The 24053-nt window shown below is 38.9% G+C and overlaps 1 protein-coding gene across 1 annotated transcript in view; it reads left to right on the forward strand.

Annotated features, from left to right (window-relative positions):
• Positions 1-1873: 1873 nt before the first annotated feature.
• The window catches only part of ARHGAP24 (Rho GTPase activating protein 24), a 485346-nt gene continuing 463166 nt past the window's right edge, over positions 1874-24053 (forward strand). The window contains exon 1 of the mRNA XM_004430912.3: positions 1874-2282. The gene's annotated coding sequence lies outside the window, so the exon portion shown is untranslated. The remainder of the gene's footprint in view (positions 2283-24053) is intronic.

The raw sequence follows: 24053 nt of genomic DNA on the forward strand, positions 1-24053 counted from the left end.
TAAAGTTGCTACACTCTGATGAAGGATGGCTCCTAGTCCTAATTAATCCACAAATAAGAGAGGAATAACATGGTTGGAGTCACGTGAACAACCAAGCATTTTCTAGTTCAGGTTATACCCTCTTGTGATGAAAATCTTTGCTAAATCCCTAAGGGACTTCTAGGAAAGGAATACAGTGCCCCTTCTCTTTCTGCACAGAAGTGGGAGGGGAAGAGGGGGCTTTCATAGATACACCTCTCCCCTGCTTAATCCCCAAGTGATGATCTTCCTATCCTTCAGTTGTACTGTCAAGCTGAAGATTATCATATACATCATACCTGTCAATGAAGTGATGTCAAGGGGAAAGGGTGGAGATGGCAATCAGGAGACGTGAAGGGAAAGGCTTTGGATGCCAGGGGGTGTCACAGAGGCATGTCTTAATCTTTCAGATTAGCGACTACCCAGTAACCACCCTGAGTTCAATTTTATATTGTCTTGAGTATAAACTGCTTGTGGTAATAATTGTTAGATCCTGCAATAGGTTACTGACATGATAGGTTCCTTGTCTTTTTTAAATATCAAGATCTTGAATCATGTATATTGACACTTGTCTTCCTGAGGCTTTTGAGTCCATCAAGAACATGCAGATTTCATTTTGGTTAATTTCATTGTTTTCCATCTTTCACCTAAAACTGCCCATTGGCACTTATCTGCCAAGGCACAGGTAGAACATGTAAAGCCATGTAAGTTGATGAAGGTCATTTATTCCTACCAATTAGAAAATAAACTACATTGCCTCTGGCTAGGAATTCCATACACATTTTTGAAAAGGAAATGCCAAAAGAGAATTTTTTTTCCTCGAAGAACTTAATTTGATTCATTAAAGGGCTGAGAATTCTCCAGCCAGAAAATCAATTTTCTAGTGGGACCTCAGGCTGGGATGGGGCAGATCACCAGGAAGAAAGACTCCAAGAAACCAGAGAAAGAGGATAAAAGAGAAAATACGTATCAGTGTCCACTTAGGCTTTTATTTTTGGTGTCTCTGACTTTGAATGTGTGCTCTTTCTTCCATATCACTGGAGATCCCTAATGAGGACACTCTAGTTTGTGTCTTAGGGAAATCTGGAGATGATTTCTAAATAACCTAAAGCTTTATAAAGCTTTTTGAAATAAATCAAGTTGGCCTTCCACAAAACCAATACTGCAAGATCTAGACTTGCAATAGACTATTTCTGGTGGTGGTGGGAAGGGGAAAGGGGGCTGCATTAGCAAAACGTTTACTACTCCATCCTCTTCCATACTGTGTAATTCTGAGAGCTTTTAAACCATGATGAGGAAGTAATTATGCTTTGAATTTCGTTAGGGATCTAACTAGAGGGCATCCATCTAAACAAGCATTTCTAGGAATACAGGTTTAATGACCCAGGTAATTCTGATTGGAGAAATAAGATTTTACACAGAGAGCTGAGGGAAGCAAGTAAAATCAGCGTGTGGGGTTTGGCCAAAGAAATGCAGAGCTTCTAGTGTGCAGGAGACATGTATTCTCCATCCTTCTCTGCACCCACAGCCCCAGATCTGTGACCCACAGGTATCTATGATACACTTGAAATGAAATGAGTGAAGCCAGCTGCGGAGGGACCGAGGCAGGGTGGGCTCTGTCTTGTCGTCGGGGAGCCGGAAGCCCGGCAGTGTCACTCAGGCTCCGAGATAACCTAGCAGTCAGGCGCTGGGCGAGGGCAGGCTCCTCCCGGCCTCCCCAGTAGTGCGGCTGGAATCTTCTGAAGCTGCCAGTTGCTAAATGAAATCTGAAACCCCGGGCTGCGTCTGAGGGTTGGCCCCGCTCAGTTGTTCCAGCCTCTTGTACTGTAATATTTACACATTCACACACAATCACTCTTTCTAACTTCTGGGACTCTTCTTTGCGCAACTGCTAGGATTTCTCAAGTGCATGTGGCAACTCAGCCCAGCTCCGGGTGGAAACCGGCGGGGCTGCGGAGGGTCTCGAAGGCCCCGGGAGCTGTCAAGGCTGCGGCGGGGACAGAAGAGGATCGCGGCGCGGGCGGCAGGGGGGAAACACCCACAACTTTCCACCTCAGCCGCAGCTCTTTCAGCCCCCGCGCATTTCCTCCGAAACCACAGCTGCAGAGCAACCAAGTGCATGGGGCGCAACACTTCCCCTTGTTGTGGGAAGTAAAGAAGCCTTCTCTCCCCACCTTTTTCTTGTCCTTTCCTTTCGGCTTGTTCTGGGAGCCTTTTCCTTCGGAGCAGCCGCCGTCCCGCGTCTGTCGTGCGCTCGGAGCAGGGTAGGTGACGGCGCCGCGGGGGTGTGCGCCGGGGCCACCGCGGGAGGCTGGGACGCGGCCTCGGGGGCGCGCGGGGGCTGCGGGCACAGCTGCCTGCGACAGGGGAGGGGGCTGCTGGCGGTGAGGAGGGATCGCAGGAATCCCGTACTGGTGCAGTGTGTGTGTGTGCGCGCGTGTGTATAATGGGAAACAATGTTCCTTTTTTATTTTTAAAAGGATAAAAACGGCGCAAGCCGTGTATGTGATAGTATATGTTTCTGGGCTTGAAAATAGATGGAATTAATAAAAACTCGTTGTGCAATTCAGTTCCCTTGCTGTCCATCCTCCCTTGCTGTCCATCCTCCCTTGCTGTCCATCCTCCCCTGCCCCCCTGCTTGTTTCCGCTAGTATCTTATGAGAATTTCCTAGATAACAGGCATACAGAGGTAGATTTTAATAATAAGCACTTTTATTGCCAACATAAAGCGTTAGGGAATCTTTGGTGAATTTTTAACCACCCAAAAGATTTTGTCTAGGTTTTTTTAAAAAGTAACTTTTTGAGGAAGTAGCCATCCTCTCGAGAATAAACATGTCATGTTCTCATTTTTAAAAAATACTGGAGACTGCGTTTCTTTTATAAGTCCTCAAATAGAAGGAGAGATAATATTCCTCTGGATTCCCTAGAGATGTTAGGTTTTCAATACCAATCAGTAGGAGGGAGTTCAGACTCCCTTGTAGTCTGTGTCTATTTTAATTCATTTGAATTAAAAGATAATCTCCAAGCTATTTCTGTTTCCATCATAGTTTATTTTATGTTACTCTTTTTTAACCTAGCAGGACATCACCATTGCATCTCTTTCTAAAAAGAGGAAGTAACTAAATCATTCTGGGTATTTGAAATATAAAAGTTGTGAAGGGTTTGCTTATCCATAAGTAAAACAATATGTGTTGCTGTGTCTACTAGTAAGACAAATTAATTGAAATCCAGGGATGTTTACAGTAGAGTTAAGAGCTTTACTCAATTCCTGAGAAGATGGACAGACAGATTAAATACAAACAATCTGTCCCCTGATTCTAATTAGAACTCATAACCAACCCTTAAGGGCAAGAATGGATGTTGGTATTAAACCCGGCATCATAAAACAAAACACACAGAATTAATATGTTAGAAAAAGCCAGAAGACAAGCATAAAGCCATATCAGACTTGTTAAGATCTTGCTCTCCCTTTTAAATTTCTTAATACTTCCTCTTCTCTGGGAATATTTCAGCTTCTCAGAGAGCCCAATAATACAATTCTCCTGTCTTCCCTGAGTGTCTGACCTTCAGGTAGCAAGTGGAGAAATCTCTTCTCTTTAGAGCCATTACTGAGTTGTCAGAGAATTCACCTTAGACATCTTGGAGGAGCGAGATATTGACAAAACTTTAAAATAAATAACATCCTCTTGCCACTCAGAGGAGATATGTTCTTGGTGGAAGACCTTTAAGTGGGAATAAGGGATAAACTGTGAGTTTTTCAGATCTGGAATTTAGTTTGAGGTATGTGTAAGGAATACACAACTAGTGTGGTAAAAGGAAGGAGAATCTGTAATTCTTTCTACATGTGAAAGGCTATTGAAACAGTCTGTCCTTGGCTTTCAACTGTATTACTTGGTTTTATTACTTAATCTCAGGGGTTTGGATTTGAGAGAGGGATAGTTTCTCAGTAATGTTCTTTTGGGCTGTGTATACTGTGAATGTGAACCATTTTGAAAATACAACCTGGTAGTAAGTGGGGAAGAATTATGTTCTCAAGAAAAAAAATCACTCCTGAACAAATGGCAATGTAGCCTTCCAGACAAGAGTGTAGATTTAACCATAAAAGTGAAAAGTGTTCTGGGCTGGAATCCCCAGTGAAATCCTTTCAGGTTTTGCTCGGTGTGGTAATGGCCAAAGCTCTGCGAGTTTTCCTTGGTCATGGTTTTATTTACTTTGTGATCTTGGACTCTCCAGGGTGGGGGGTGGGCGTTAGGTAATATGGGGCATGGGGCTGGAAGGGTGAGGAATGTGCAGCAGGTGGTCATGAGTGGTTTGAGTCTGATTACTTTGCTGTCTTGGCCAAAGCCGAGTTGGTGTTTACCAACAGTGCCCTTAGTAGTTTTGCTGTGACCTACTGGCTCATTGAAGTGTGTTTTCTTTCTGGCTCTATTAGCGTTGGGGTTGGTTTCTTAGGGTGGAAAGCAGGCAGTGCTGCTGCAAAGTCCAGACCATGCATTTGGTTCCTGTTCTTAGTGTTTGCGGTGCTGCAGGACCATTTTAGTTACCTGTGGTTATCTTCCTGTGGTCTTTTCCAGCCGATGGTTAAGGGTTCTTTTCATGTGAGTTGAGCTTATGAAATGGTGATTCCTTCTTTCTGCCACTTTTTTTTTGTGTATGTGTGTGTGTGTGTGTGTGTGAGGAAGATCAGCCCTGAGCTAACATCCATGCTAATCCTCCTCTTTTTGCTGAGGAAGACCGGCTCTGAGCTAACATCTATTGCCAATCCTCCTCCTTTTTTATTTCCCCCCCCAAAGCCCCAGTAGATAGTTGTATGTCATAGTTGCACATCCTTCTAGTTGCTGTATGTGGGATGCGGCCTCAGCATGGCTGGAGAAGCGGTGCGTCTGTGCGCGCCCGGGATCCAAACCTGGGCCGCCAGTAGCGGAGCCCGAGCACTTAACCGCTAAGCCACGGGGCCGGCCCCTGCCACGTTTTAATTTTTGGTAAAGGTGAGTGCTTTGGAAAAACAATATGGGGGAGGTAGATAGAGCCTTAGCTTGGAGCCCAGTAAGAAGGGACAGCCACCCAGTTGGTCACACATGGGTGTGTAGGTTGATGGTAACAAGAACCTGAGGCGTGCGTTCTACACTGATCACATTTTACTGAGGAAAAAAGCAGAAGAGATTTAAAATAAAAAGATGCCTGTTTCCTTTTAAATCCGTGGCTAAAGGATTAAGATTTCTCCCAGATGGAGGAAGGTATTTAAAAAATAAAATTGTAAATAGGCAACTTAGCCATGAAGTTAATGCTCTTCTTGTGAAGGGTTGGAGGCACAATGGTAACCCATTTGTCTTTACTACATGAACTTAAACTTTACAAGATTATGATGGTTTCAACAGCTAAGTAAAAGCATGTTTGAAAGTGGAGGGATTATTGTGACAAAGGGTCAAAGACTGTGCAGTGTTCAGAGGTTATTGTGTACATGTGTGCTGTTCAGCAGCGTCTGCGCTCTATGGTGGCAGTGCTACAATTAATCTAAAGTGCAGATCTAATTGTGTCATTCTCTTGTTCTAAAACCTTGGATGGATCCCGATGACCTACAACATTAACTCTAAACTCTTTAGTGTAGTGACTAAAAGCTCTTCAAAACTCTGCCTTGTTAGCTTTCTCTCTCCCCTCTGTTTATACTTCCGATTTCTTGCTCATGGATTTTCATTCTCCTGGAATTCCCTCTGCCTGGAAAGTCCCACTTGATTCTTGGTGATCCATTTCAAGTGGAACTTGCTTTGGGAGAACTTACCCAATTCCACGAAGGAAGAATTCATCATTTCATCTTGTTTCCTTCCATGGTGTTTTGAACATACTTTGAATAATTATTTTAATAATTTTTATGTGTCCCTCCCCCCAACCAACTACAGTGAGTTCCTTAATGGGTGTAATGGTGGTGGGAGAACCGCCTGTATCCTAGTGCCCAGCAAGCTGTCTGAAACGTAGTAGACACCTGTTAATATTTCCTTAGTAAATGAGCAAAGTCATGAATGACTAAAGTACTGGTGGACTCCAATTTGTGCAGATAGTTACATCCCAAAAGTCCATTTAAAAAATGTCTATTTGGACTCAGAGTTTATTTTCCGAAAGTAACAATGCTACAAAACATAATTCACTTTCCAGACCAGCCCACACAAGCCTATTTAATTCCTACAGTAGATGAAATATTGTGCTTTTCCAATTCTAAAGCAAAAGCAAAACAAAACAAAAAACTACTGTGGAATCATCTTTTTCTTTTGGAAATCACAAAATACACTTGATTTTAGAGATAGTAGAAACAGAATAGATACACATTTTCCACAATTGATTTTTATATTATCCTATATAATCTGTAATCTGTCAAATCCTGGTGGGAGGTCCTAGATTTGGCTGTGAGGACTAATAATTGAGGTAAATTTGGAGATTCTGTAGCCTGTGGAATGGACGATATTCTTAATTAATCAAACAAAATAGAAATACTAATTTTGGCTATTTAATAATTATCTTGAGTAGTAGTGCTTGAGAGAAATTGTATTTAATTAAAGGAGAATGTGGAGGTGGATGGAGAGGAGGAAATTCAGAGGGGCGCCTTCTTTCATGTTACTGATTCTTTATTGTATTGATTTTCTTTTCATCTCATTTGAGCACTTAAGCAAATCCAAAGTTTCTCCTGAAAAAATTTGTCTTCACCTACAGTTATTTCTGCTGCCTAACATGCAGAATAAGGGGGTGTTGCACTCCATTTGAGCCAGAATACAAATGGGCTCATTTCATTTTCAGAGGAGTGATACCTTGTTATTTGCATACCTGCCGTTTAGCACATGGATAATTTTTCAATCAAGAATGCATAATACTTGTGTTTCAAGCACTAGCCGGGGACCCTAAGTTCAAGTTACTTCTTATATAGTATCTATAAGAAGACTGGAAAGGCAAGCATTGATATTTAAGAATAACAGTCTACTTAGTTTTCTAAATCGTCCATGCTCTCTAATCAAATTATATGACCAGAGGTGTACCTAGCCTAATCACATTATAGCACTTTTTTGTTACATTGTCTTCATTACACTGTGCTTTAATATAATAGTCTTTATTTTTTGCTGAGAGTCAATGTAAAAGTGATGGGATGCGTGGAAAATATCTAGGCACTTTTTGTTGTGTATTTCAATATTCCTCATACAAGGATCTCCATAAATTCATCTTTGATTTTACTGCTTTAAAAAGTCTGTCTCTTCTGATTAGTGCTGTTTCTTTTGTTAGAACAAGAGAGGCTAAGAAATCACTGTGTTTCTCATTTTGGCTTGTCACCCATGAAGCTCAGAACTAAATCTGAGGATTAATTGTACCCTAGTCAAGGTTTTCTGATGACCTGGTTTGCATCCTTTTAGCCTTTCTGTAATGCACCTGTCATACCCATACCTTTTAACTAAGTTAACTCAAATCCATTACAGAAATAGGTTGAATTACCTTCATTTCGTATTTTTTTTTACTTATTTTTTAGAATTGTGGTTAAATATTTATAAATTTCTATTTTGTATCTTCAGTTTAGTATTTTAGAGCCAATAATTTTTCCAGATCATTTTTTTGTGGTTCCTTGAAACATTTGAGGTACTGTTTTTATACTCCCTGATGGATAAAATGGCCTTGCCCCAAATGTTACATTTCTTGAAAACCTTACAATGAAAATCATGGCTGAGTGATTTTGCAAGTAGATATTTAAGGCCAAATATGTGTGCTCTTTTCAATATGTGTATCACAAATGTGTAGAAGAGTGCCCTCAGGGATATCTCTGAGAAACAGAAGAGAAAACCTTCTTTTTGTTACAAATGAAATCTCTTGATAAATTGAGGTTTATGGAGCTGTAATTAGGCCTGTTTTCTGCCTGTTAAATTGAGTCTTCACAAAACATAGTAATTTTTCAAATTCCCTGAGAGAGGAAAGTAGCTCTCATTTTGTCCCGAAATTTTTCTCTCTGAGTCTCACAGACTCTCATGATGATAATCACTCTAACGAATTAAGTACCTACTAAGTACCAAGCACTCCACAAGATGTTTTTATATATATTACTTCTACTAGAGTATATATATTATATATATATATATATATATATATGACTACTTCTGGAAGTAGAAGTAATTAGCAATTCTAGAAATAAACTATATTATAGCTAATTGAGATTTTATTATTTCCATTGTATGAGGATGTTTAGAATCAAAACCAGATCTATTTGAATCCAAATACCCTGCTCTTTTTGTTATGTCACCTTCCTCTCAGTACTTTGCTCTTCAATTATTAATTTTGGAATCATAATCTAGGTGTTCTGTGGGTTTGACCTACAGTACAGACCCTGGTCTCAACAAGTTCTCCAGAAACTGGCCTTGGAGCTCTCTTTTGGTTCTTTTAGATGACAGCATTCTTGTGCTGATAAGTTGGGGCCCCTAGGATAGGTACCACTATCAAGTTTCTCTTGTGAGAAAAATGGCTCCATCTACCACAGGCCGCTAAATGAATCAATTAATCTATAGTGATCAGCCTGACCAGACTTTATTTTCTGGTGAGAGGTAAACAGAAAAGGTATAGTAGGTGGAGCTTCAGTGATCTCTCCCCATTACTTAATTCCCAGACATGGGGACGTATGCCCCAGGAACACTGTGAGTGACAGGTGGAGGTAGAGGGGAGAGAAGACAGTAGGGGGGCTAGGTCTGATGACTAGAGACCCAACTTGGGGAAGCTGAAATATAGCAGGGGAGGATGATTTCATTAGGAGTAGCAACTGAGAAGGGGAGAAAAGTTGAGTTAGTGGTGGTGGTGTAGTCCTCACTGAGCGTATAGAATGAAATGAGCAACAGGGAGAGTGATTTCCAAGCCAGTCTTTCTCAAGAAGTAGCATTTATTACAGGAATTGTTGGAGTGCATCTTACTCTTGTTTGTAAAGATACCTAAGGAAGAGAATTCTCCAGCCTCCTTGAGGCGTCATCTTTGATTGTTTCAGTGTGTTGGGAATATCTGGTTTTAAAATTTCTTATATGTAGGAACTTTACGGCAAGAGAAGGTGAACCAGGAGAGTCAAAGGAGCCTAATGTTATCTTGTCGCACCTAATTGCGTAAACCTAGGATTTAGCCACATGAGTACCACCTTCAGAGTTCCATTTTTGTTTTTGTATCCCATTATGGTTCTAATTGTTGTCGTGAAATGCTCAAGTGCGGTGTTGACGATTTTATATAAAGGCATCTATGGCATATACAGGAGGCCTCAGCCGTCTCACATTTGTGATTTGCTGATTAGAGACTTCATATTTTGGTAACAACAGACACTTTCATCATGGAATAACTTTTCTGAATCTATGGGGTTAGATTCAAATTGGCACTTTCCATGGGGGAACCTTGGTCTTCGCTGCCTGGAGACAGGTGGAGGCCACCAGGAGTTGTCTGGGTGAGGAGCTCTGAGAACTCCTGCACAGTAGGTGGAGCTGCTGGAGGAGGAAGGACGGGAGAAGGGGAGAAGCAAGGTCACAGGGTGACAAGTGTCGGAAGCGAGGGAATCAGGAGAAAAGGCAAATTCATAGACAGCACAAGGAACTAAAAGCCCAAGGGAAGCGAGGCAGTGTGTGATGTGGCAATTAAGAATTCAGTCTCTGTCTAATAGTGGATAACAATTATTGAAGGCTTACTGTGTGCTAGTTATGCCAAGCACTCGTCGTGGGTTATCTCCCCTAATCCTCACAGCTCCCGCGTGAGTAGGCCCTATTATTATCTTTCTTTTATAGATGGGAAAACTGAAACTTGGTGAGGCTTAGTAACTTACCAAAATCACACAGCCGCTAAGTCACGGATCTGGGATTCAAAACTAAAAATATCTCACTCCAGGGGACAATCTTTACCATTATGCTGGAATTAGACCTGTGTTCCAACCTGGCTCTGATATGCACAAACCTTGTGACCTTTGGCAAGTTGCATTAACCTCCTTGAACCAGAGATTTCCTCTCTGTGAATTATGGCATTTAATAAAACCTATTTCATAGTGTTGTTATGGGCTTTTAATTTATGAAGTGAGCAGTGCATTTAAAGAGACTGGAAGGGCATCTGGCCCCTGGTAAGTATCCATACCTGTCAACAGTTATTATTATTAAATTACATGATGAACATGGGAGTCCTGAGCAGTAATTTTCAAACTGTAGGTCTTGATCTATCTTTGGTCATAAAATCAAATTAGTGGTTCATGGCCAATGTTTCTTTTTAAGTGAAAAAGAATAGAGTAAGAGGAATGGAATAAAAAAAAGTCAACGTTCCTTATATATAGTAAAAATAAGAATTTTCATATGTTTTAATTTCCGTTTGTGTGTGTGCGCGCGTCTTGCATGCTGCGTAAAAATGAAAAATGTATTTCTGATTATTGATAACAGTCAAAAAATTATTTTAAAAAATCCTTTAAAGTAGCAGTTCTCCAAGTGTGGTCCCAGGACCAGCAGCATCAGTTTCACCTAGGAATTTGTGAGAAATGCAAATTACTGAGCGCCACCTGGCCCCAGCCCTTTGTGTTTTAGGAAGGCCTCCAGGTGATAAAGGACCACTCAGTATTCAAAACTGGCATTTGCAAATCATGAAAAAATTAGATAAAGGTACATCCATATTACTTAAGAGCGGTTAAAAGTACATGTTGTATTGTATTGACTACAGATCTAAATTCTCCGCAGAATGCTGTCCTCTGTTGTGTGACCTGGGTTTTGTGTAGTTATTTCCTCTGTTTTTTTCTATGGCACCTGCTCACAGTGCAGGTGGGTAAGTCCCACAGGAGTCAGTTAGTTTATATGCAGAAGGAATTGAGTAGTTACATCCTGTACTTTCTTCTAGAACTACAAGATGAAAACTTAACATTCTTTGTGAGCAGCCCTGAGCCCTGAATATCTAAGTTGTGTTCAATTTGAAACATTTTAATGATAATAGTCCAGATGCCTGAACAGCTGTACAATTGAGAATTAAATTAAGAACTCATAAAAAACTGCATTCAGTATTTTACTAATTGAGATATTTATTTTGAAAAGCACATGCAGACAAGAAAACATTGGAAATCTAGTTAATGTAATACTAATACTGATGATAAAAAAAATATTTTTGGTAAAAATGGAAGTGATTTAAATTTTTATACTGGGGTATTTTTTGCCCTTAGAGAAAACAGTGAATGTGTTTAAGATATTTGTTGATTGTATGCCATTACTTTAAGAGAGAGCAGGTAATACTGCATTGTTCAGCCTTTGTTCATTAATGTACTTTACTGTTGTATTTGGTTTTTGGTTGGAGGGTATATTTAAGACTTAAAAGTATCCTGTTTGAAAACACAGAATCCAGATTTGCTAGAAAAGATTTGAGGACTTTCCCATTTTTCAAAAAAGAATATCACCTTGGATTTTTAAAAAGCAGCTTTTCAATAGGTGCATATTATCTTTTTCTAAAAGTAACTTCTTAGAGGGTGTGTGAAAATATTTTTCAGGACAAAAGTGTCAGGAAAAACGAGTTTCAGGGTTAAGAGAGTCTACCTTCTGGCTTACCACAGGTAAAATTTCATTTTTATACAACAGCTTGAGAGATGTTTTGAAAGATCCTTTGTTACTTTGCAGTCTGGGGTTGGAGAAGAGTGAACAGGAAAGGGGCTAGGAGGATGCGGGCTATGATCCTACTTCTGGTATTCATTAGCATCTGTGAATGCAGGCAAATCACTTAGTTTTCTGGACTTTAGCCTCCTTATCTAAAAAATAAGGGGGTTGGAGTAAATACTTTCTAAGATTGTACTAGCCTTGAGAAAGTCTCTAAATGGTAGGGTTTTTTTGTTTTTTTTGAGCAATTTTGATAAGAATGTGGTCATGTGTATGCAGTAGCAGAGGTCTGAAGTGGAATTTTGACTTTATAGAAGAGTGAGGATCTGGAAGCTGTATAGATTACATGATAAAGTTTCTTTTGACCTTTCTTTGACAAATTTCATGTGCCCATAGGCTAGCTTTCATCAGCTGTGGGTTTGGGGTCTTGGGTGATACCACTCGCTAGGAGGCATTTGAAAACTCGTGGGGGTGTTTTTGGTCATCACAATGATTCGGTGAAGCTACTGGCATTTAGTGCCCGGGAGTCAAGAATGCCATACGTCTTGCAATGTGTGTGACAGTCCCTCACTACAAAGAATTTTCCCTCCCCAAATGCCAGGAATGCCGCTGAGAAACTGGCTAATGAAGTTAAAAGACTGAATTTTAACTCCATATTTTATAAAGTCATCTGGGAATTTGGGAATGAAGTCATATACTTTCTGCTGTTTCAGTAACACAAATGCAAACAATATTCTTAGATGACAACTGGTGTTCATGATGCGTGAGAGGGAACAGTCTCCAGCTCCCTGCACTGTATATTGACTAGGCAGTAAGAAAAGCAGTAAAAACATCAGCTCTGTTAGTACAGTGCACAAATATAACTTGAAGACATACTAGGAGTAGTTCCTTTGAGTATGAAGTTTCTAGTTTCCCGAAGACAGCCATGTTTTTAATGAAATGGCTTATAGAAGTTTCTGTTCAATGTAACTAGACATTTCTTGTGTTCGAATAAATGCCATGATTAAGGCATTAAATGCATAGATTTGATTTTCTATGATAAGAATACTACTTGCTTAACAGCACTGCACATGATGATGAGTGACATGAGCACTTCCTGTTCTTCTTTTGGCCTCCTTATGCTGTTGGGTTAGCCTTGTGTATTCTGGGTCACGTGAAGGATAGAGCCCATTCAGCCCCTGTGACTCATTCAGGGCTGTTTTAAGCACTTGGATAACGTTTTCAAATTTGAGGTGAACTTTGCTTTGTAATCGCTTACACAGGATCATTTTCTCAAAAGTCTTTTCTCTCTTTCTTCTTTCTTCTTGCATTTGTCAAGTCCTTGGTTGGTTAATGTGTACATTTTTAAACTACTGCTTATATCCAGCTCTCAGATACTGAGAGCATAAAAGGTGTTGTACGGGGCTGGCCCCATGGCGTAATGGTTAAGTTTGGCGCGTTCTCCTTTGGCGGCCCAGGTTCGTGGGTTTGGATCTGGGTTCGGATCCTGGGCATGGATCTACACCACTCATCAGCCATACCGTGGCAGTCACCCACATACAAAATAGAGGAGGACTGGCACAGATGTTAGCTCAGGGCTAATCTTCCTCAGAACGACAACAACAAAAAGGTGTTGTATGGATAAAATTGTTGTCTAGCAAACCAAAGCCAACTTGATATTTTCCAGGAGTGAAAGAGAACCCCCGTTTCTCCTTTCTTTGGTGAATCTGGGCCTTAATACCTCTGCAGGAGAAGGGGGAAGGGAGGTGAAATCGAAATGTGTAACTTTCTTTTCCTATAAATTTGGTAAAAATTTAGATTTGACAAGAAGGTAGAAATTACAGAATTAAAAAAAAAAGTCTTTTGGGTAATGTTTCATGTTCATTATCTATGCTAGGCCTCCACAATTAACAAATTAAAAGTCACATGCTGCTTTCCCCTTAGAATTAGTTTATTGAACATCAGAACAAAAGCCCACTTAGAAAATAGCTATTACTGTCTCACCTCAGTCTTTTAATATGGAAAATGAGTCCAAAGTGACTTAGGTGATTTGCCCCAGAACACAGTCAGGACAGGCCGACCAGGCTCTTGATTTTGGTGACTGGTTTTCCTACCCTGCTGCCCTGTTCCTCAGAGGCCTTCTTTACCTGGAATTCCCTGAGACAATTAAACCCAAATGCTAGCCTAAGGCAGCCAATGCATATAATGAATTACCTCCTCTGCTCTGCAACTAGAAGGGACTAGTTAAGAACCATCTGGCAAAATTGAGAAAAGTTACTCAGGATTTCTGTGTTCTGTGGTTTAGGTGAGGAATTATGACTGAGAAAAGAGCAAGTGAATCTGTAATTAACATTTTAAAAAGCATTTTTGCTGAGCCTAGATTAACCCTAAAGGCAGCTGAAAAATATACCATATTAAAATCAAGGTGTAATTTGTAATACTTTCTGGTTTTGGTTACATTTTTAAGCTAATTCCGTGTAATATTAATTATGTTGAACCCATTTAATATGAATGTTCTTAATGCACTGTAGATTTTCATTCAATTCAGTCTTTAAGCCACACTATAAGTGTACGTTGTTCTCTTATTTTATGCTGTTCATATTCCCGAAAAACAAAGAAATAAATAAGCGTGATGGTATTTAACAGTTCAGAGATTTCATGAAGAAAACAAAAACAGGAACAAAACTAAACGGTTACTCTCTTTAAGCACAGTCTTGACGAGTCGGATAATCACTGAAGGTGAGTGAGAGAATGGAGGGGGGGAAAGGAGGCTTCAGCTCATGGTAACTGCTGTGTAAAGCTGAGATACAGGGAGAGTTCTTTCTGTGCCGTGCTTTTATTATCTCTCTGTTTGCAGTCCCATCCTCTACTATTTAATTTGTGGAACATTCCAGGGAGTATCCTTAGCTCCCCTGACATGAGCCTGGCACTGGGCTTGAAGGCTCTGAGGGGCTCCTTTCTAAAACAGGGGAGGGCGAATGGAGCAAGTAGGCTGTGCGGCTCCTGGCTCAGCTGGTTGAGACGGGGCTCTTCATCCGAGCGAGGTGAGACCTTTGTGCCAGAGCTATGGGATGCCAGAGCATACTGCTCTACCTAACTTTGCAGGCAGTTCTGAAAAGTGTAGGATGCTATTTCAGAAAAATGGGGTTACTTTTGTATCTCAGAAGAGAATACTAAATGCCTAGACGTCCTTCACGTGTTTGCATGCGGCTCAGTGGTGTCACATCTGGGACTCTGCTTCGAATATATTTATTTTCAAGCAAGAATAGGACACTAGTGGCTTTTGAAGGTTAGTCTTTATTTATTTAGCAAATAACACTCTGACCAAATGCATGGCAATAATAATAGTGACATATTTTTTACTGCTGTTTTCTGTTTGTTTGATGTAATAAAGATTTTCTTAATGTCTTAGAAAGAGGCTTTAAGTAAAATTAAAGTATATTGAACTTATTTTGTGGAAATGCCAAGCAATTAATGTGTGATATCATTTACGAGCTGCATTATTAATGTAAAATGCTAAAATAATTAGAAAGAGTAAATGATATGTAAAGGTCATATTACCATGAGCCTGGAGGGGGCGGGAATGAAGGGGCGGTATAAAGAGAGAAAGAGAGGGAGAGAATAAATAAATACATGTGTGATGTTAAGGTGGAATGCGCTGAAATTGCTGGTGATATTTCCTAGTGATCTGGGACATGCTGAGTTACAGCTGGTGCTGCTGTTTGTCAGGGTTGTCAGGGAACAGATTCTGTGACTGCTTCAGAGATTTGAGATTGATTCCTGATACCAATGTTGACCCATAAATTGTAACCAGAATAATTAGGACTGCGTTTACAGACTTGGGGGCAGGAAAGCGAAGGCCTTTGGTAATTTGTTATTTCCAATGGACCAGGTTAAATTTTTATCTTAAATCTGAGCTTTGATTTGAAACAAAGGTTATTAGCTGGTTTTTCTAGAGTTGATAGCTCTTTTACCTTGCAACTTCCTGTTACTCCATTGTTAAGTTTCCAGAGAATTCTCTTTAAGTGTGAGTTCATCCAGGAACCATTCTACCTGCCTGCTTTCTAAGAGACTGAATTTGGTACTGTAATTGATTTTAATCAGAGGCTGGGAAGCACCATTATCTTTGACTGTTAAGAACTGTAGTGAACAATTCAGCATAGAATGTTTGTTTGGCAGCTTTTGGAAAGTTATTAACCTGGCAGCCCCAACTCCTGTTGTAAACTCTGCAAGTCTAGGAGTGTAGCACTTATTGTTTGTGGTAAGTAAGTGGTCACTAACTAGTATTTCATAGCTTGTTTGAAAAATTTTTGTTTTTTCCCCCCAAAACAGTACTTGTATGGCATGATATCATAAAAGCCTTCATTATTGTATAATTTATTAATGAATTTTTCCCCACAGAGACCATTCAATAATTTGGAGTCTCAGATTTTTTAATCTTTTATGTTTTAAGTCCCACACAAGTGCTTCTTTCTGCAGACTCCAATTTGCCTTTTATTAGTAGATTTTCTTTTGTTTAACACTTTTCCGATATTCAAGCACGATTGGCTTTCTTTTTTTTCACCTGGGAGTGGTATTTATAAGGGTTAGTACAAAACTTAGTATTCCAGGTTGATCCATTATCCTCTTATCTTGCTGCTCTTCAGCTTTAAGTCAGGCATGATATTAAATGTCTTATCATTTATCACATAAAAATAATGCTTTCTTACACCAATCTTAAGTTGATAACCTTTTCATAATTAATGACTGTTTTTAGACTATAATTGTTTAGTTTTTAGTTCATTGATGGCGAGTATGGTACATTTCTTCCATTTAAAGGGAGGCTTTAAGAAAGGAACAGTTTTGTTCTCTCTCATTTCTTTTGCTAATTTTTGTGTTTGACTAAATAGCAGATTCAGAAATTATGACTACAAAATTAAGTAATGGAAACTAGTCTCTTCTGCTATTAATTGCCACTTACTGTTCTGTGACTTTTTGCCTCTTTTATATTATTAATAAGTCAGCTAGGCTCTATTTCAGCTCAGGTGTTATCTAGAAATCACGAGGACTTCTATGGTGTATTCATACCCACATGGCTGTGTGGAAACCAGATAGTGAGCAATGATGCTGGGCAGGGGTCTCAAGAGGGATTTAGAGTGGATTAGGTACTTACTGGGGTCTTGGAGCTGGCGTTTTTCATCTAGACTTTTGCCGTGAATCTATACTTGTTGGTCCAAGAAAGGCGCTGGCCAGAGTACATTGTTCACCACGAGGCCAAGGACTTTGTCATGTGATGACAGCCTCCAGCCTCTGGGAGTCCGTAATGCCACTTCAGAAAAATGAATCTTAGATTTCCTTAGAAGTTTCAGCTGCTTCATGTTCTGAATTCTAATGAATTTGAGACTGTATTGAGCAGGTGACAGCTATGAGTTAGTGACCACATCAACAGCCCATTCACTTCCTTCTAATTCAAAGTGATAGGCCCTCTCCTCTTTGACGTTCAGTGTCTTCCTTCTGTGCTTCCTTAACCACTTTTTTCTTTCTTCCATTTTGATTCCCTTTACTTTCTTTATCTCTTTATTGCCCTAGAACCTTGTCATTTCAGTTTCCTGTTTTTTTCCCATATTCCTCTTCATTATTATTGTTCATAGTGTTTATCTGGCCGTCTTTCTTCTTCAGTTACATATTTCTGGGATGTACTGCACTGATCGTGGTTCTTGTTCCCTTTGGATGAATCCATGCACTAAATATTCCCCTTTAACTGTCCCAAACTGCTTGAACTAACTGTTGTATACCTATTATTATTAACTCCTCCTTTCTATTCCTACCGCCATAAAGCTTTTGTAGAAATGTCAAACCAGATAAGCAGCTGATTTGGCAAACATTAGTTCTTGGTTCAAAACAAGAAAATGAAAACACTATCTTGAAAAGATATATGCACCCCCATATTCATTTATTTATTATATTATTTATAATAGCCAAGATATGGAAACAACCTAAGTGTCCATCTATGGATGAGTGGATAAAGAAATTGTAGTATATATACACAATGGAATATTATTCAGCCATAAAAAAGAATGAAATCTTGCCATTTGCAACAACATGGATGGACCTTGAGGGCATTATGCTAAGTGAAATAAATCAGACAGAGAAAGACAAATACCATATGATCTCTCTTATATGTAGAATCTAAAAATAAAAAATAAAAAACCAAGCTCCCAGACACAGAGAGCAGATTGATGGTTGCTAGAGGCAGGGGGAGGGGTTGGGAGAAATGAGTGAAGGGAGTATAAATTTATTAAAAAATTAAATAAAAAACCATTCTAGATTTGAGAGTAAGTTCTGACATTCACTCGCAGTGACAAGTCACTTAAAATATATTATAAAATGGGGATAACGATCAGATGAGATAGTGTAGCTGAAAGCATTTCATGGGGCAAATAAATGTTAGTTACTGTTACCGAGAATTACTATTGAAGAGGATCACCATTCAATATCATTGGACATTTTAAAATTTATATTTTGTTTTTGAACTTTTTATTTTGAAATAATTTCGTACATATAAACATTTGCAAAAAGTAGTTCACAGAATTTTCTTTTCTAAATGTTAACATCTTAAAGTTATCAAACCAGAAAATTAACTTTTGATATAATACTATTAACTAATCTATAGCTGTTATTCAGGTTTCATCAATTGTACCACCAGCGTCCTTTTTCTGGACCAGGATACAACTAGGAATCACACATACGTTTAGTTGTCATGTCTATTAGTCTCCTCCAATCTGAGACAGTTCCTCAGTCTTTCTTTGTCTTACCTGATCTTGACACTTTTGAAGAGTAGTGACCAGTTATTTTGGAGAATGCCTCTCAGCTTGGGTTTTTTGATGTTTTCTCATGATTAAATTCAAGTTATGCATTTTTGGAAAAAGTGCCATGGAATGATGCTGTGCCCTTCTCAGTGCATCATATCAGGAACACCTGATGTGAAGGTGTCTGATTATTAACAATGTTATCTTTGATTCCTCAGTTGAAGTCTGCTAAGTTTCTCCACTAAGTTGCTAGTTTCCTTTTTGTGATTAGTAAGCATCTTGTGGGGAAATACTTTAAGACTATGTAAATGACAAGTTTCTCATCATACTTTCAACCACAAATTTTAGCAGCCACTGATGATTCCTGCTTGACACAGTTGTTACTATGATGTTTGCCAAATGGTGATTTTCTATTTTCTCATTACTTCTACATTTGTTGGTTAAAATTCTTCTGTAAGAAAGAGCTTTCCTTTCTCCTCCACTTATTTATTTATTCAGTTATTTCTTTATATCAGTATGGACTTGTGGATATTTGTTTTATTCTATGTGTTATAATCCATTACAACTGGAATTTATTTTGTTGCTCAAGTTGTCCAGATTTGGCCATTTGGCCAATCTTCAAGTTGGCTCCTGTGTCCTTTCTTCATAACACCTTCCTTTTTAGAACACTTTTTATTTTCTGGGACCACAAGATGCTTCAGGCTCGTCTTATACTTTTTCTGATCCAGCTCTTGAATTAGCCATTCAAGAAGCCCTGATTTCTTTTATTGAAGAATGGTATTTAGAAACCAAGATCTGGGTGTTAGATGTGCTCATTCACAAAATAGTGTATCACCTTTCTCCTATGATTTATTTACTTATTTTCTTAATCCTTCAATACATGTAAAATACTTTCAGAATGGCTAACCCATGTATCTGTGAAAAATTTACTAATAGAATACAATATTTGTATAAAATTATTTTTTTCTTTAGCCTTAGAGAGAATAGAGGCAAAACACTAGGGCCTACAAGGACAACTATGGAGATATCTTCTTGATCTGAATATTTGCGCGCTTCAGCAAGTTACCTACAAATCAAGGTTTTTGTTTTTTTTTTAATAGACTTAATTTTGATACCTGCTTTATTACCAACATGAAAATGAAGCTTCATATTTCTAATATGCTTTCAAACTGTTGTGGATTTTGAGCAGCTGTGCTGCCCACAATTAGGAAAATGTAAAACCTCATAGAAACTGCATATCACTCTATTTAAAAATTTGAATTAATTTTTTAAGCTTTTGCTAGAATTTGGTTAGGAACCAGTGTAAATAATATTTTATTTATAGTATTGTTTCAAGCCTCTTTCTTTAACTCTCACTCTCATTGGTCTGACTCTTTCACAATGTTCTCAGCTCCACATTCCCTGATTCTTTCCCTCTAAGTCTACACTGAGAATTGAATCAGCCTCAGATTGTAAAGGTGGAGATTACATACAATTTTATGCCCTCACTCCCCATTTCTAACATCACTGAAAATATTATGTCTTTCCTAACCAGTTCTGCATAAGAGATATTCAAGGAGACAAGGGGAACTTTTTTCTGTTGCACATACCTTTTGTCATTATTATGGGTATGTATCACAGTTTTTATTTGATGAAAAAACAAAAAAAAAAAACACAACAAAACAAAATCCCAAACAAGCGAAAAACCGAAGCCCAGCATTTGGTTATTTGTTAGCCAAACCTTTTTTTTTTTTTTTTTAAAGATTTTATTTATTTATTTTTTCCCCCAAAGCCCCAGCGGATAGTTGTATGTCATAGCTGCACATCCTTCTAGTTGCTGCATGTGGGACACGGCCTCAGCATGGCCGGAGAAGCGGTGTGTCGGTGCACGCCCGGGATCCGAACCCGGGCCGCCAGCAGCGGAGCGCGTGCACTTAACCGCCAAGCCACCGGGCCGGCCCTAGCCAAACCTTAAATGTCTGAAATAACACTGAATCCCAGTCAATACCTGATGCTTCAGGCTTTCCCCCCACCCCCCCACCCTCACCCTTTTAAAAATCTATTTAACTTTAGGTCGATTGACAACACAAATAATGTTCTTTTTCTAGTATTCATAGAAATGTTTGTCCCATTTTCTTTGAGGACATGGCACTTTTACATTTCCTCCATATAGAGTAGAACTTTCATCATCTTTACTTTACATTCTCTCCTTTCTTTGGGAAACTGCATATTACAATAGCTCAGAGTACATAGGCTCTGGGTTAATTACTCGGGTTCAGATCCTTACTCTACCCACTGTGTGGTTCTTAGTCAAGTTGCTTAATCTCTATTGGCCTTAGTTTCTTCTTCTGGAAAATGAAGGCAAAATAGAATTCCTTTATGTGGTTGCTTTAAAGTTTAAATGAGCCTAATAGATGTACAGTGCTTAGAAGCGTGCCTGGCACATATAAGTGTTACCGAACCAAGTGGGCTCTCTCCTGGTGAGTCAAATAGGACTCTACATCAGTGGGAGTTATCTCACAAAGTAAAGTATATTTGCAGAAAATAGGACGCCATGAGGAATCATTTCCAAAGTCATGGTGTCCCAGAACAAAGGGAAGCAGGAACTTTTATTTCGGTTGGGGAATGAATATTCAAAAGGGAGAGGTGGGTATTCACTTGCACAGGCTCAGTTGGAAAACATGCTTGGGCATAACGAGGCCTAAGCACCTCCTGGAGAGATCTTTGTATTAAAAATAAAGCAAAGGTCATGGGCATAGCTCTTGTGGGGAGGCTTGGTCAGTTGCAGGATGGCTGGTGGTTACATCTCCTTAACATACAAAAGGAAAAGAAACAACTTGGAGAAACAGTTAATTGCTTCCAAACCCACCTTTGAGTTTCTCAAGGCACCTGGTCGGTGACTTAAGCACTCACCAAATGTTATTGCTGTCATGGTTGTTATCGTTTGTGTACCCAGCCTCACTTTGGATCTTGTCATCATACCTGCATTTTCTAGACTACAATGCAGTCTACAATGCATGTATCTAAATAGATACATGGGTATTTGAGAGATATAGGCACAATAAAGAGTAGGAGTAGTTACTTTGCCTTACAAAGTGTTAAGATTAGACATCTTCAATTCGTTAGGTGAGGATGAAGTGAAAGAAGAGACAACTGTTAAAGAGTAAATAATACAACATCACTGGGTGTTTTTTACTATCTTAATATCTTTCATATTGATTTGTCTCTCACATATGAAATAAAATAACAGAAAACAGCCTTTTTTCAAGTTTCTGTAACTGAGTACAATAAGATAAAATTGCATGAAAAGTCCCAAGACAAGGAGTGACCTAAGCCAAAAATAGACATTCCAGCCTGACAAGCCATTTTGTCCTTCTGAAGGACGAGATTTGTAAATTACAGAGTATAACAGTGTCTTTCCCTGCCTTGTTTCTGGGTTTCAGTGAAGAGGAGAGGGAGCTGGAAAGTTGGGGGTGAGGGGGGAGGACAGGAAATGCTAAAAAGAGGAAGAATAGCCCAAAGTGACAGTTAAGCACAGAAAAAGTTTATTATTATTCATCAGGAATGATTGAATGCGAGGGCTAATTGACTTCTATTAGGATGTCTATTTTAGTAGTGTGTCAGAATTTAGTACCCTATAACGTGATAGGTGTTGCAAGCATTTCTGATGCCTAGATAGAGGTATGATGGTGATTCAGTGCTCAGGTTTCTCTCCTCAGCTGTAATTTATGAGTGTCAGCATTATTTCTCTTGGATAGAGAAAGAAAATTTTCATCTTTCAATAGTACCACTTATTGTATATATGTTTATGTTCCATTTTAATCTGGTAGCTTCCAAACCCTGTGGAATGTATGAAGTAGTTATTCTTGTTGGGAGATTTTGATCTTTATCTTAAATAGCATAGTGAACTCTTTCAGTGAATGCATTTTCCACTATTAGTCACACTTAGTGGTTGCGAAGCTCTGTTTTCTTTTATACAAATGCCAACATTTTTGTAACTTCTTGGCTTATGAATAGTGCATGTTTAGAGTTATTGGGAACCATGAAAAGGAAGATACCATAGGTGGTTATTTACTGAGATTTACTAAAAGAGTCATCGATACCATATTGTTAGCCTTTGTCTGCAGAAATCTAGGAAAGCTTTGGTTGCATGTGCCTTTCTGCCTTAGTAGTTATAAAACAGTTGTAAAACAGACAGCTTCTGAGTGTCACCATGTGACAGAAATAGGTCCATCACAGTCACTGTTGATTTGTACATGGGAATTCTTGGTATGATAGGAATGTTTATTTGTTTACTTTTCATAACCTAAAGTTAAACAACTCCTTTCTTGAAGAAGTCTATTTTCCCTCTGGCTTTCGAGAAGATTATAATCTTTTGCATGATTTATTCATCACCTTTTGACCACAAGTGTATGTCATGTCATATTGGACAGGTTTTAATCACAAGGATCAAATTCAACAACATCTAAATAAAAACGTCCATGCAACAATGTGAAGACAAACATACTCAAGCTCTAGGATATCTTCAATTGTAATAACAAAAAAGCACGGCCTTAGGTGCTCCATGGTTCATGGTTTGTGCCACATTTTCATGTGACTTTTGCACATTCCTAGCTATAGACAATTAGCACCCATATTTTGGCCACAAGTTGAAAACCTTTTGGGAAATTGATATTGCCCAGTTGTCTTTTGGTGAAAGTCTGTACTTCCTGGGAGAGGGCCTACCAACAGAATATTGTGGAACGAATATGAAATTTATGGATAGACAAAGAAGGAAGGAAATCATTTTCTGAAGTTTGCAAGTGAAAAAGGAAGGAAGGAGGTCATTTCAGGCAGAGGAAAACCCATGTGCAAAGAAACAATATTGCCATGAGAATATTAGGAGATGTTTGGTAAATGTCCAGGAGTTTAGGATGAATTTGGACACTGCTGAGGAAGAGGAAGGAAAGGAGTCAAGAATTATGAGAGGGTTAAAATGACTAAACTTGGTGACTAATTAAAGAAAGGAGGTTAGAGAGAAGGGGATTGAAAAGATCCTAACCAACCAAGCTTATTAGTCACAGATGTTAGTGACTAAGTCTCCCTCTGCCCCATCCTGAAGAGCCCAATCAGGGTATTAAATCACGTGCTTTTGTGAAGCCTGAAAGTAAGGTTTCATGTCTCAAATCTGTCAGTCATATGTGCAACTTTGGGAAAATTACTTCTGTATTAAATTCTGGAAAAGAATACTTACTTCTCAGAGGTTTTATAAAGACTAATTGGAGGAGACAAGTCACTTTGTAAAAACTATATAAATGCAAAATGCACTGTTATCCTGTTGCCCACTGCTACTAATTGTCAGCATTAAAAATGTACATTTGCAAAATCAGTTCCTCTATGCTAAATTAAGAAACGTGACACTGTGTCCCTAATTTTTCAATTACGCTGTTGCAGCAGTCTCCACACACACCACAGCTTTGCCATACACTTGGGTCTCCCTGGCATTCAGTTCCCTTCTCCATCTTCTTAATTTCTATTCTAAATAAAACAAGAGGTAGTACTAGTTGAGTTCCTTTTTCTCTTAAGTTGGTTAATGAAAAGTGTGCAGTCCTTTTATCCAAGTAAAATAAATGCACAAGCCATGAGGCAGGCTAATAGTTTATTTTCTTTTCTTTGGTGACAAGAACAAGGAGATTTTTGTGAGGAAACAAAATAC

This window comes from Ceratotherium simum, chromosome 8 (assembly GCF_057802395.1).
Source record: "Ceratotherium simum simum isolate JZ-2026a chromosome 8, ASM5780239v1, whole genome shotgun sequence".
NCBI classification, from domain to species: Eukaryota; Metazoa; Chordata; class Mammalia; order Perissodactyla; family Rhinocerotidae; genus Ceratotherium; species Ceratotherium simum.